This window comes from Lates calcarifer, linkage group LG5 (assembly GCF_001640805.2).
Source record: "Lates calcarifer isolate ASB-BC8 linkage group LG5, TLL_Latcal_v3, whole genome shotgun sequence".
Lineage (NCBI taxonomy): Eukaryota > Metazoa > Chordata > Actinopteri > Centropomidae > Lates > Lates calcarifer.
The window spans coordinates 823,959-838,598 of NC_066837.1; the positions used below are offsets into that span (position 1 = coordinate 823,959).

Consider the following 14,640-nt stretch of genomic DNA (forward strand, 5'->3'; position numbering starts at 1 on the left):
CCTCCAGTGTCTCTGTGCTTTGCTTATTTTCCATAATCAGCGAGTCAGGAGTTGGTCGGAGAGTCATGGTCTGATTGTGAATCAGCCATGATGCAATACCTTCCAACAGGAACGAACCGGCTTCCAGGGAAGAGTGGGTGGAAGAGAGAGAGTCGAGGAGAGCGAGAGAGAGGGATGAGGAGGGGTGAGGGCCGGGGTGGGAGTGTGTTGCATAAACATTTTGTACAGTAAATCAGTCGTAGGCGGGCCGAGGTCGCCCAGCCTAAAAATAGCCGGTGGCGTGTCTTCAAAGCGACGCGTCGGCGAGGCGTTTGTTGATGCGTCGGCGGTGTCAAAATGGCTTCACGTGTCCTGTGAGACAGTGTGTGTCTCTGTTGCTGACGGCTCCTCTGCTTCGTTTATTTACGAGCAGATCAGAGCTGCTGCTGAATGGATCCACGCCCAGTGCAGAACACACTGGAGACGTGAGGTCATGAGCGGCGGCGGCGGCGGAGTGTTAGGACGGTCGTCACCACGTTTTTCCACAGAACTTTTTCTTCCTGCTGCTGCATGAGACAAAATGGCTGCTGTCAGAGAGGATCTGGACCAGGCTGCGAACCATTGATCTGTTTGGCTGAGGCAGCACTTTCCTGCTTCACTCCCACGTCTGTTTAACGTCCGACACAAACAGGACGATTCCTCTGCTGCTTCTGAGTCCAGGAAGAAAAATACCACGAGGAGGAAGAAGGAGTACAGACGGGCCCCTCCCTCAGAGTAGAGGAGGGGGGGGGTATAAATGCCTTGCTCAGGGGTCACATGCTCCTCAGTGGAATTCCTGAGTCACCGTCCCCCCCCCCCCCCCTCCTGTCTCCTCCCCCCTCTCTGCTGCAATAACACGCCTTCCACTGTTCAAGGTTGATCACACAGTGAGTGGATGAATGGAGGCCTGTGTGTGTGTGTGTGTGTGTGTGTGTGTGTGTGTGTTTATGTCGGGCCCCGTCGCTTTCAGAGCAGCAGAAAAAAACTTTAACCCTCTGCAGGTCCAGGATCCTCTCAGGTCCAGGATCCGCTGCAGGTCCAGGATCCTCTGCAGACGACACAGTTCACTCTAAAATCCAGAGCAGACTTGAGTGTTTCCTCCTGGTTTCCTGCCTGTTTGGAGTCAGTGAAGGCAACACTTTGGAGATAAACTCTTCTGTGTGTTTTGAAGCCAGTGGCCTCGGTGCAGCTCCTCTGACAATCTGCTGCTTTAATATCTGTCAACAATAAACCGATAAGAGCCGCGGCTTTTCTTTCCACCGACACTAAATCAGTCCAGGTCGACAGAATAATCGGTCAGCACTGGTTTGATTATGTAACGGTTTGTTTTTGTGCTGATGAACAGACAGACAGACGTCCTGTTATCAGAGGTCATTTAACATCACAGTGAAACATGAGTTTGTGTTCTTTAACATGAGGGTCAGTGAGTACTGTCACAGAGCAGTAACTGTTCCCCTCACACCTTCCTCAGCTTCATGTGTGATGAAGACCATGAGCTGCAGGTGGAACCTGCGTCTGTTTTTGAGGTGTAGTAAAGAGACGTTGTGTTTGGAGGCTGATGCAGAGTAGAGTCTGAGTAGAAGACGGATTCTACTCCCAGGTTTCACTTTCACACGAGTTTAAACAAACAGCAGAAACTCAGACGGGTCAAAGCTTCAGTCTGCTGATCCTTTTGATGTCTGCCAGCCAATCAGACGGCCGATCCAAACCAGATCCAGACCTCCGCCCTCCCTCTCTCGGGCCGGTTCGTCTCTGGCGTGAGGTCGGCCTCAGATTCCAGCCGAGCCAGCTCTTTTCATCTCTCACCGAAACTCGACACCCAGAGGCCCTGAAGAGCCAGTGGCCCGAGATTAATGGCTTTGCTCAAATTACGTGGCACAGTCAGAGAGGAACTCAGGGTTTCTCCCCCTCCTGTTCCTCCCTCTCTCTCTCTCTCTGTTCCCTCTGTTTGTTCAGCTGTCCCTCGCCCAGAGCTCCCCTCCTCCTCCTCCTCCTCCTCCTCCTTCCTGACTGAAGTGCAGGACAGGGCCGGAGGAAACACGTCTCGAACTCGTCGGCTGCAGAACAGCAAACACACGGCGAGCAGGAACAACACACTCAGCTGTTCTCACCTGAAAACACTTTACACACAAACCCAACAAAGACCGATTCTCTTTGACCTGACCCCGAGTGACCCCGAGTGACCCCGAGTGACCCCGAGTGACCCCGGCCTCACGGTGGCCGTCTTATAACTGATTTCACATTTAAGGTGAGAAACCCTTTAATGGAGTCATGAGGTGAATCCTTGTGCATGACTCACATCCAGTGTGAGCGCAGATGAAAGGCAAACACACACACAAGTGTTGAACAGGTCGAGTTACTGCTGAAAGGCTGCAGGAGCAAAAACAAAGCAGAAACTCTGAGTGTGCAGAGACAGGAGCTGAAACCAAACAGCTGGAGCTCACAGTAAGTTTAAAATGATATTACACACACAGGCTCTGCTGCCAATTTGTCTCTGTGACCCAGAAAACATTTTCCCCAGACACCAATGTTACAAATGATGTTTGTAAATCTGTCCACAGCATCTCAGACTGATATCAGGGTCAGTTATTACTCTGTGCTGGGAATTAACCCTTTTATATTCAATGTTTTAAATGTTCTAGTCCTGGTTCTGACTTAGTCCTGCAGGGATGATGTGTTTCTGTCCAGTCCTGAGGTCAGCGTCAGCCTGGTTCCTCCACAGGAAATAAACTGAGCAGCTAAAGTTTCTGATCCTTCAGGTTTAGTTGATCAGATCATCTTCACAGATGAACACCACTGTTCTGATGTTTGAAGTAAGAAGCTAATGTTAGGCCATAAACCAACTACACCACGGTCACATGACGTCAACGTCTCCACCACTAAGCTTCCAACTGGTCATTTCATTTAGCTCTGAGCTCTTCTACAAAAGCCTTTCTTCTTAGAAAGTTAGTGAGAGTTTGAAAGAGCGTGAGTAGAAACACAACGAGGCTGTAAAGGTGGACTGGTGAGAAGATGGGTTTTCATGTTAACGTCCCCGACAACCTCTGTAGTCTCATTTAGACACTCGTTAGCAACCGCCTTTTTTAAGACACGTAAAAGCTTCAAACATCAGGAGTGGGGGATTTACTGACCCATTTTATGTCCGAGAATAAAACCTGAAAATGTCTTGAGCTTGTGTTAAAACCACAGACCTTATTTCAGACATTTAACCAGAAACACATTGAACAGGAAGTGCTAACATGCTAACATGCTAACTGACTTCCTGGTTTTAGGATCAGTCCTGCAGGACTCTGTATTAGTCAGTCATCTCAGGGACGGCTCTACGAGGTGCAATCAAAAAGTTCTGAGACTGTTCCTGCTGCAAACAAACAGATTTGGTTCCTTCAAGTTCTACATCTTCCCAAAAATTGAATCCAACCTGAAGGGTCACAGATAGTGCTTCACATTCTTATAGAACAGGGCCTCCAGGAGGCGTTCAAAGCCCAGCAGGAGCTCATGTAGCGGTGTATCGTTGCACAAAGTGACGACTTTGATGAGTAAATGAAATATGGATTTTGCTTGTTATAGGCGCAGTCTCTGAACTTTTTGATCACACCTCATGCTGTTTAAATCTAGTGGGAAATCTAGCATAGCTAGTTAGCGAGTAGCCTGGATTACATTCTGGTAGTTAGTTTGGACCTTTAAATACTGAGAGAAGACAAAGTCTTTCAGGAGATAACTCCTGACACATGCTGTGTCCAAAGTCAGTTCTTTGAGGTCAGAAATCTGTGCATCAGGCCTCTGCTGGGCGTCCAACCCTCTGCCATCATGTGACATCCATGCAGCTCAACGTCAGCAACAAGTGCTCTCCACCCTCCCATGCTGCAGAGCTGTGCTGGCTCCAGGGTTTTTCGGGTGGGGTGAGCTTATGTTTACCATGTGCTCCTGGGTCATTGTGTCCAAAACAAGCAGCTTGTGCAGGCCGGGCCTCTCTTCGTCTGGAGTGTGTCCAAATCCAAATGCTGTTCAAAAGGTCACTCCCCCCCACATGAAAAATGACCCCGAACACGCTGCAGTCTCACAATGGTCAGCCAGGCCCCCACCACATCAGCACTTTCTCAAATCTGCCCCAGGTCTTTAAAGACCCCACCACCCCCTGTCAACACATGCCCCCGCCCCCAGGAGCACTGTGTTCTGTCAGTTATTGTTGTTGTTCTTTAAAATACATTTAAAAGCCAAAAACTACTTAAACTTGTCTTGAAGTGTTTGGTACAACACAACAGTTTCTCTCCACAGAAACTCAGAGCAACACTGATGAAACTTTATTGTTCCTTTGGGGAAAACTCAGCAGCTAAAGCAGGACACACACCACAAGATAATCAGGCCGGGACCCCCTCCTGATCGAAGTCCTAAGGTCTGATTATCTGATGGTTGTAAAGATCATCTTGTCAGATTCTCCTGTGGTGTGAGGTGTGTTCAGTATTTCCGCTCTCTGTGGACTGTCACGTGGAACAAAACGATAGCCAATCAGGAAGAAGCTGAGACGTGTTCGTCGGAAGTGGTCTGATGTGGAGCTGTGAGAGTCCAGACTGGTTGTTGGTGGTGAATCTGTTAGTGTGCGGTGTGGCTGTGTTGGTCTTCTCTCTGCACATCACACACTATAAGAACACAACTGTGAAATCTGACATGATCATGATTTTATGATTTAAAAAAATCTTGTAGTGTGTGCAGGGCTGTAGCTGGTAGAATATGTGCATGAAACTAAACATGTAGATCAATTGAACAGCAAAGATCAAACTGTTTCTGTCAGTAACAGCAAACAGAAATATCAACTTTAGATAAGGGGGAAATGAGACTAAATACAGAGTTGAGTTCCGCTGAATGTGGATAACGTGACCTTATTTTCTTCAATCTCCAGACAGTCTGAAGATCTTAGTGTTGATGGAGGAGGGTGAGTCGCGTTAACTCGGACTGATTCAGATAAGACCTGTCGTATGTTGTCTGGCCTCACTGACAAAAATCAAGTCTTTCACAGAGAATGTAGGACGAGCTTTGATCTGAGACAGGAGGAGACAGATTCAGAGCTTCGTTAGGACAGAACATTAAACTCTGTCCCTGCTCTGACACTACCTGTTCATTTCACTGCAGTGAGTCGATCAGTACAAATGACAGCACAGTTATGATGTGTTAAATCAGGTCAGCTCTGCTGTGGTGAAGCTGTTTAATCAGTGACAGTGAAAACAGGTGTGTATCGTTATCGTCAGTCTGGGTAGAACTGAGGCTGCAGGTGTTGGCTGATTATTTTCTCCTCAGCTCTGAGTTGATTCTGTGTTTCTGGGGGATTCCCTGTTTCATTAGTTTGAAATAAATGAATAAATGTTGCCTTTACAGAGCTGCTCTACAACCAGATCATGTTCAATGGTGATGTTTTTCTTATTCCTACAGTAATGACAGGATGCTCAGACTCGACATGACATCAGGGTCTTTTCCATCCATCCATTCATTTTCTTCCTCTAATTCCAGACATCTCTCTTCTTAGCAGCGTCTCTCAGCATCCCGAGGCGTTCCCAGGCCAGATGAGATATATAATCCGTCCGGTGAGTTCTGGGTCTATGCTGAGGTCAAAGGAAGGTGCCCAGGAGGACTGAACCACCTCAACTGAGCCCAGACCTCAGATCTAGCCTCACCTGTGAACTTGACCCTGAGCAGCAGCTCTCCAACAATCCACTGTTGTCTGTCTGAGACCCGTGGCCTCAGACTCAGGTATTCTGCAGTGTTAAAATAAATGGGGATAACAGTGAAATATAAACATGGAAAGAGTCAAACTTCAGCCTGAAACTGAAGTTCTGATTTAAATCTGGACCTGGTATCTGGTCTGTGATGTCACGCCTCCTGCTGCTCCCATGATCCTGCTCTTTATTAGTGTTATTGGCATTTACTGTTATTACTACATTATTATTTTATAGCGATCATTACTGTGATTAATATTATTTGTATGTCTACATGGAATCTTTCCCTCTGACCTGATCAGGGATCAGTGAGGGATTTTACCTGAGTTCACCTCGTCAGTGCCCCACATAAAAACTGTAACTCCCTCGGACAGTCAGGGGAGGATGGAGGGAACCTTGTGAAAGGTGTGTGTGGTGTATCTGGGGGTGGTGGTGTGCGGGGTTGTGGAGGGTCAAACCCAGCAGCTGCACTCTCTATAATTAGCCGTCGAGGCGGGCAGAGGCTCCTGTGCCATTAATCAGCGAACTCCCAGCAGCCAGTACCAAGAAAGGAACGCGGTGCCGTGTCGACTCTTTATCTGGAAAAGAGGTTTACGGAGCGAAGGCCCAAATATAGCAGCCAGCGCTGAGAGCTGCAGCCCTGTTGCCTGGATATCCCTGCTGGAAGGTAAACAGAGGGGACGCTGGATTTGCCACGTCAATGAGCTGGCAGGAAGTAAAGGCCACAGTGAGGGAGGGGGAGGAGGGGGAGGAGGGGGGAGGGCAATCCCTTTTATCCAGGCTGATACTTTATAACCTGAGAGCAGCAGTGTGCTGGCTGGACGGGCACTTTTACAGTAGAGCCGAGGGTTTAGAAACGGCGAGCACCTTATCTGGGCCGACAGGTTTATTACGCAGCAGACAGAGCCGAGCAAATCTGATATTGATCACATCAGACCTGCAGAGATAAAACAGACAGGAAGCTCTCTGCTGCAGCATCTGTCGGCCCAGAGTCAGAGCACAGAGGACAAACTGAAAACTAAAGCTGAAGCTGCTGTCTTCTCTCTGCAATGGGAAAACTGAAAACAAAACAAAATGTGGATGAGGTGTACGTTCTGGGTGCCTACCAAGATCTTTATCCAGAGCAGTGAGTCAGGCCTGAAGTCTGCGCTCCAGCTCTGAACACTGACTGTCTACAGATAAAACAAGAAAGGTCACGGCTGAGGTTTGCTGCTGAAATGTCAGGAAAGAACGACTGAGACACAAAACATGAAGCTGACTTCTCCACCCTGTCACACACAGAGCTTTAAAATATGTTTTTATCAAAGAGCCTCTGACAGTCAGTGTGACTGTGACGCCTTTATTCACGGCGCAAAAGCTCAGAACAATCGGCCTCTTTCCAAAAGAAATAAAGAGTGTTTTGGCTGCGTGATTTTCATGTTCTGTACGTTCAACAGTTAAAGTAAACGGAGGTCCTCAGTGTGGAAACAGCTGAAGGCCAAGCAGAAGCATGTAGACAGAAAACATCAGAGGACCCAGGATGACTGTTTTTATTTCATTATCTCATGAAAGCATCTGTCAGTGGTCAGTTTGACTCTGAAGCTCAGGTTCTCAGCAGCATAAAAACATAAACCTGTTGCTGTAAAGCTGAATATTGTCATGTGAGAGAGACCCTGACTGTGTCAGTCAGTCTGCTCTGCAGAGGTTTGTTCCTCCTCTCTCTCTTTAAAGAGCCGAGTGCTGCCGTCCTTCCTGCTCAGCTTTGAGCGTTAGCTTTTAAATACAGAGTGGTCTGTGCTGTGCAGGGCGGAGCCGGGTCCGGGCCGTGTTGGGGGGCCCAGATCGTCTTCCCCTCAGATCTGCTTTGTAATTAAATCTCCTGCAGCTTCAGCAGCAGCGTAAAGAAAGAAGAGCTGCTTCCCTGCCAGCCCTCTGGTAAATGTGAAACAGCTGCTCAGCACTTTCTGCCAGACTAACTCAATGTTTGGGTTGTTTCCCAAATCAAAGTCCAACCTTTGACCCCCCCTCTATATTTGATCTGTGTGCTGACGTCAGCTCGACTCCTTATCTCCACCTCCACAGTGAATGATGGATGTGTTTATGTCAGCTGTGTTTCCTCGTCCTGAGGAGGAAACATGAGACCTGATTCAGAAAGAAATCCTGTATCCACCTGAAACCTGAGAGCGCCTCGGCCTGAGCTTCTGATTTCACCTGCGTGTTTGCTGAATCAGTCCTTACAGCATACAGTATGTGTGCTGAGTCCAGGCTGGTGCTGGAGAGAGGTAACACTGTGAGAGATTCCCTGTCTGACTGACTGTCAGCTGATCTCAGGGAAACAAACGTCCTGAACAAAGACTCAGTCTTTCTTCCCTCCAGGCTCCTGATTCACAGACGACGACTGGAAAACAGGATTTAGATCCGGAGTTATTTTCACTGCAGTCATGAGCTTTTCATTCTGCTGCTGCTCGTCCTGCTCTCACATTAAAGTCCACGAACCCCGAGGGACTGAAGAGCAGGACTTAATGTGTTTACTCCTCTGAACCTCTTCAGCCTCAGCCCTTCAGACCTGATGAACCTGCTTTATATTCGTCCTCTCAAACCCTCAGCTCCTGAACTGGACCAGAGGACACGTCAGCAGGGACAGGGAGAGTCTGAGAGCTCCAGAGGTTCAGTGGATCTCACCTCATCTGAAGGGTTCAGCATCAGAGACCATCAGCTGACAGGAAACAACCTGCAGCTGATCCCAGGAGGTCAGAGGTCAGAGGTCAGATTCCTCTGGCCGTCCCTCCTCCTCCTCCTCAGTTCACATGATCACAGATCACACTGTGAGCAGCTTCACACACACACACACACACACACACACCTGACAGCTCCTCCTATCACCACCCTGCCTCTGTGTGTGTGTGTTACTCGCTGTATCTTCCTGCCGTCTGTTCCTGCTTCATAAACCAACTCTCTGCTCCAGAGTCAGACCTGAGGTTCAACCAGGAGGCTTCAGTGACAGTCTGTAATCCAGTGTTTCACTGTGTGACTGCAGGAGCTCAGAGACCATTCACTGTGCAGCTCGTTTCCAAAACACACCAGCTCATCGTGACAAACACCAGACATTAACCAGGATTATTCGACACAGGAAAACTCACACAGACATTTATTACATTTAGAGTTCAGCCTGTTTGTCTCTGACAACTGAGCAACGCTGCAGAGTTTTTCTAACCCAGGACTCTGTCCTGCAGCATCTTAAAGACGACAGTGGACCAGACCCAGAAACTGTAGAAGGTGAAAAAACGCCTCGATCCTCTGACGGAGAAAGTGACTTTTTAAAAGAGTTTCTGAGTCTCGGTGGGAAGAACCGGTCTTCAGGTCCATGTGTGTGAACAGAAGCTGTAAAATCAGTGTTTCCTCTCCACCTTCTGCCGCAGGTGAAACCACGTCATTAGACAGTTTCCTAATGAAGTGAAATCAGCTGTTTCCCTGCAGGACGAGCCGAGCTTTAACTTCAGCATCCACCTGATCCTGATCCAGATCCTGATCCAGATCCTGATCCCACAGGCCGAGCAGGATTTCCACCACGACAGCTTCACATGCTCTCATCTCATTTCCCAGGCTAAAAAAAAAAAAAGGATCCAGCCCTGCTCTAATAACAGCCTGAGCATGGCTCTGCAGACTCCTCTCCCTCTGTCATTGTTAGCTGCAAACATCTGGTTCCCAGCCATCTCCTCCTCCTCCTCCTCCTCCTCCTCCTCCTGGTCCTCGGCTGTGGTCGGGGATGGGATCGGGTTTTGTGGGAAGGGGAGAAAAAAAGAAATCCTCTGGTGTCAGTCACAGCCTCATGGAAAGTTATCCAGCAGGCCAGGGGCAGGATATGTTTAGATGATGGCGGTGGTGGTTTGGGGTGGAGGGGGGAGGGGGGAGGGGGGTGAGTGCATATTTGTGAGAGGGGATGTTTGAGTCGAGGCTCTTTGCCAAGAGAAAGAGGAGCGAGCAGGACGGAGGAGGAGGAGGAGGAAAAATGATGGACAAGAAAAACAAAGACAGATTTATTAGATATTTAATAGAAACATCAGGTCCAATGATGATAGAGTAACGTGGTGTTGACCTTTGTGACAAAACAAAGAATGATCATTAACTCTGCAGCTTTATGGAGCTGTTCGCCTCTTGCTCCTGTTTTTGGTTTTATTTCCTGACTGGACTCGGTTCCAGTTGAACTCAGAAGTCTGGATTTATGAGTTCCTAGAAGTTTGAACCTGAACGCCTCCTGAAGTCAGAGCAGCCCCACCAACCCTGACATCAGAATCCAAGATGGCTGCTCCTCATCAGCAGCAGTGAACTCTTTGCTAATGTTCCTGTTTATAGCAGCTCAGTCTCATTAGTTTACATGAAGTCAGTCAGACACAGAGAACTGTTCAGGTTTATCTGTGGACATGTTGCTACGCTGTTTGTAGAGCGATGTTAGCAACTGTTGCTAACAACAGCTAGTCTGAGATACGACTGAATCAGTTCACCTTCATGGTTTAATGTTCCAGGTTTAAGGAGTTTGTGTTAAACTCTGATGTGAACAGCTCAGCTGTTCTTCAGGAGCTAAACTCTGACAGAGCAGCTGTAGAGACTCTGTGAGCGGCCATGTTCTTCTGACTTCTCAACTGAAACGTGGTCAACTCAGAGGGGACAAAGTGCGTAGCGTAGCGTAGCAGCATCTTCAACCAAAACTGCTTGTTTGGTTTCATCGTTTTAAGAACTTCACTGACAGAGAAACATTAAAGACTAAAAACTGTTGGGCTCGTCCGGGATTTGAACCCGGGACCTCTCGCACCCAAAGCGAGAATCATACCCCTAGACCAACGAGCCACAGAGACAGAGAAGGAGAAGGTGGAATAACTTCAGCTCAGAGTGTCTGATCAGATCTGACACTTTATTTCAGAGAGTGGAGGAGGAGACCAAACACAGAGAGAAAACAGGGAACACTGGACGGATGGACCTGCTCTGGATGCATGAGTACACTTCCACTTTCACCATGTCACCCTCATAAGGCAATAATAGGTCAATGCATCTTTAAGGCAGTGAAGAGACAGAGGCACGTCCACATGTTCATATGTCTTTGGCAGTTTACAGTGAGCTGTTGACAAACACTGAGCTTCTTTCACTGTTACTGAATCTCTATTTTAAAATCTAATTTGAATTTCGTTAAAAACTCTGAAGCAAAGTCCACGTCTCTGAAAGTTGGATTTCAGAGCAGTAAACTGAAACAAACCCATTCACATCCATCAGTCCAACCCACAGACCCGATGATCCTCATGTGTGTTTTCTTTTCCTGTGTTTCCTCAAAGAGGCCGGGCACGCAGACTGAGGGAGCTTTTTCCTCCTGCAGAGAAAACCCAAAGTGAGGAAGCGTCTATGAGGAGGAAAGCCAAGCTTCCACTGTGGTCGACCTACTTTCACCAGGAGCCAATCTCCACAGAGGGGAAGATGGCAGAAATATGGAAACTGAGCCTCAAACGCTGCACTCAGAGTCTGGGTTCAGACGCACTCGAAAATGGGATTTAAATTGCTCTAAATATGGATGTTTGGGAGCTCTGAAGTCTTTTCGGAGGTTGTATTTGTGCATATTTTGCTTTGTGCTCTGTGAGATGCTTTTGATTCCAGTTCAGTTTCCAACTCACCACTTACACTGAAAACATAGCAGCACAGTCAGAGGAAAACATTCACTGCTTCATTTTCTCTCCAACACTGAAAAGCCCTTGGAAAACTTTGTCAGAGCCACAAGTTTCTAACGTCCTGTAGACAGGGACATTGGACGGTGACCTCGTTGTCTACTCCTGTTGTCAGGTTAAAGTCCTGTTTACACAACAGCAGTGTGAAAATGTCAAGTTTTGAAACTGGGCTCCAGAGGTTAGTCTCTCTTGTGCAGTTCTTGTGAAATTTGTGACGACACAGCCCCACCTCACACACTGAACAACAACAATGGTGGACTATCGAGCCGTGTTTGTCGCCATCTACTGGCCTGGCTGCATACTATGGTGCTTTAAAATCCTTTTCGCAGTGTACACGAAGATCGTTTTCACTGTGTTGCTGTGAGAGTGCAGAACTTTTATAACACGAGGGAAAAACATTTGTTTTTAGCAAAACTGTTGTCGTGTGAACAGGACTTCAGACTGACCAGAAAAAAACGTTTCCACTTGCTAAGTAAGAGCCGTTTTTTCATCTGTGCAATAAAAATGAAAGTAACAGGTGTGCAACGTGATGTAGACATGAGAGGAAAATGAAATGCAGTTCTTTTATCATTACAGTTGATATGAGTGAGCTGATGATGGCATTAGCTCACATAATGTCCCCATGCTCCAGAATTTCTTATTTCCATATTACTCTCACTTTGCTAACGTTAGCTAGCTAAGTGAGAGTAATAAAACAGCAGGTGCTCATCAGTCATGACGTCTCGACTTAAGTAGATTTGTTCAGACACTTGGTCTCAGGAAGCAAGAGAAGCTTGTTGGATTGTCTAACAGCGTCTGAAAGTGTAGACGTTGCATCCAACAATTTTTATCTTCTGGAGTTTCAACTTAACAAAACTGAAAATGTGACAATCACACCGACTTTACATGGTGATTGGTCGGCTGTGGAGGTGTGTCCACTGTCATCCATTTGTTTGACTCATGGCGAGAGCAGGACGACAAAAGAGCCCCATGAGAGGGCAGCGAGGGTTGCTGGGTAGACTGGTGGCTAAACTTAACCCAAGGCAGAGTGGGAGTATATAAATAACATCACATACACTCCCAACACCTGACTGTGTAACCACCTCCTCTGACTGTGTGTGAGCGGCTTTTTCTGGAAACATGAAGTTATATTTAAAACAGACATCTGAAGCGACTGTGAAACCTAAAACCTTCAGTACCCTTAACTCACACACTTGTGAGGACCCACATTAACCTTAAAACCAAGTCCATCAAATAGTGAAGACTGTCTTCACTTTCTAAAAATGTTACTTTCCAAAATATCTAAATTTAAAACCTGTACTTCACCTAAAAAAAACTCACTTGACAAAAATTATCTAGTTTTACAAAACTCTTCATCTTCCAGATTCTCAAATGTTTGGACTTTCCAAAATGTCCTCACTTGCAAAAAAAAGTCCTAATTTGTCAACATGATTCTCATTTTTCAGTAATGTCCTGCCTTTCTAAAAATGTCACCACACTCATTTCCACTATACTCTCACTTTAGAAAAATGTTGTCAGCCAAAATGTCCTAACTTTTCAGAATGTCTTCATCTGATAAATATGTCCTCACTTGCTTAACATTTTCTCCCCCTCCACAGCATCCTCATTTACTAAAAAAAAAGAAAAAAGAATGTCCTTATTTTCCAGAAATGTCCTCATGTTTCAAAATTATCCTCACTTGTGAAAAATGTCTTTAGCTGCCAAAATGTCCTCACTTGCCAAGAGTGTCGGCAAAGTGGAGGCCATGATGTCCCTCAAATGTCAAACATCTTCACTTGCCAAATATGTCCTCCCTGTCAAAAGGTCCAATCAGAAAATGGTTTAAAATGTCCTCCATTTTCAAAATCATCCTCAACTGTCCTGACTTTTCAAAAATGTCCTCACATGTCAGTCCATTCATCCTTTCCTCCAACACTTCAAGAACATCCCTATTGATCAAATGTCAAACAGACATTTTAAAAGGTTTTAAACTGGTGTCTGAATGTGACGAGGATCAGCTCGCTTTTAAATCCAGTTTCAGGTTTTGGTCGTCCACACAGAGTCTGGACTGAATGTGGCCAGTTACCAAAATAAGAGTCCTCAGATATAAAGAGGATCGTTAGCTCTGTTTAAAATAAATAAATAAGAGAAAACTCTGAAGTAAACTTTCATCCTGCTCTGATTTCCTTGCTGGTGCTCTGGCTGCCAAATTATTTTCTTCATTTTAAATGTTGTATTCTCTAAACTTCCCCCAGTAAACAGTCTGTTTACTTGTTCAGTGCTCTGCCCTACTTTAATATCATAGAGGAGAAGCAGATTTATTTTCTTCTTTTCAAAATCAGGCCTGTGTCAAACGCTCTTAGCTTAATTTTGCCCTCATTTCTTTTAGCTCGGCTGCTAAAAAAGTAAACACGTATCAATGAATAAATAAATATAGATGTACAATGCACACATGAAAGGCTCAACCAAAATAAGCTCCAGGGAAATTACAGTGGCTCTAAAACAGCAGCGGAGTTAAACACGGTCGACATCAGAACTTTACACCTTTGACCTTTGGGCTCCTGTGATTCTCCAGCTGCTAAGTTAACGCAGACCGTCAGCAGACATTCCTTCGAGGACGCTGGTTATTTTTGGTTCTGTAGAAGTGTCTGATGTGAAGTTCACAAAACAAAGTGAACAGGCAGGGTCGACCAGCGGCAACCAATATCATTACTTTACCACCGTCTTCAGCATTAGTAACAACAGCTACACGCTGTACGAAATCACTATACGGAAAGGATCTTTTTGTCATTGGACTTTATTATTATTATTATTATTAGATACACCTGTTCAAGTGACTTTGAACATGTCGTGGTTGTTGGTCTGACTATTGGTCAGAGCTCTCTGGGTGAAAATACCAGAGAGGAGAAAGGTCAGACTGCTTCGAGCTGATATGAAGGCAACAGTTACTCAGATAACCACTCATTACAACACATTGTAAAAGCATTGCCTGGTTGGATGAGTCTCGATTTCTGCTGCAACATTCAGACGGTAGAGTCAGAATTTGGTGTAATGGCGTCATGTGAGTATGGATAAAAATCTGAGGAATGCTTCCAGCATCTTGTTGAATCTATGCCATGAAGAATTAAGGCAGTTCTGAAGGTGAAAGGGGGTCCAACCTAATAAAGTAGCTGGTGAGTGTATCTTAATGATTCATGTAGTGGGTTGAGGACTGATCTACATACAGCTTCAGAACATTTTCAGATTTT

At 46.2% G+C, this 14,640-nt stretch overlaps 1 non-coding gene across 1 annotated transcript; it reads right to left on the bottom strand.

Annotated features, from left to right (window-relative positions):
* Window positions 1-10,478: 10,478 nt before the first annotated feature.
* On the bottom strand, window positions 10,479-10,550 carry trnap-ugg (transfer RNA proline (anticodon UGG)). The gene has a single exon. It is a non-coding gene; the product is annotated as a tRNA-Pro (tRNA).
* Window positions 10,551-14,640: the final 4,090 nt, after the last annotated feature.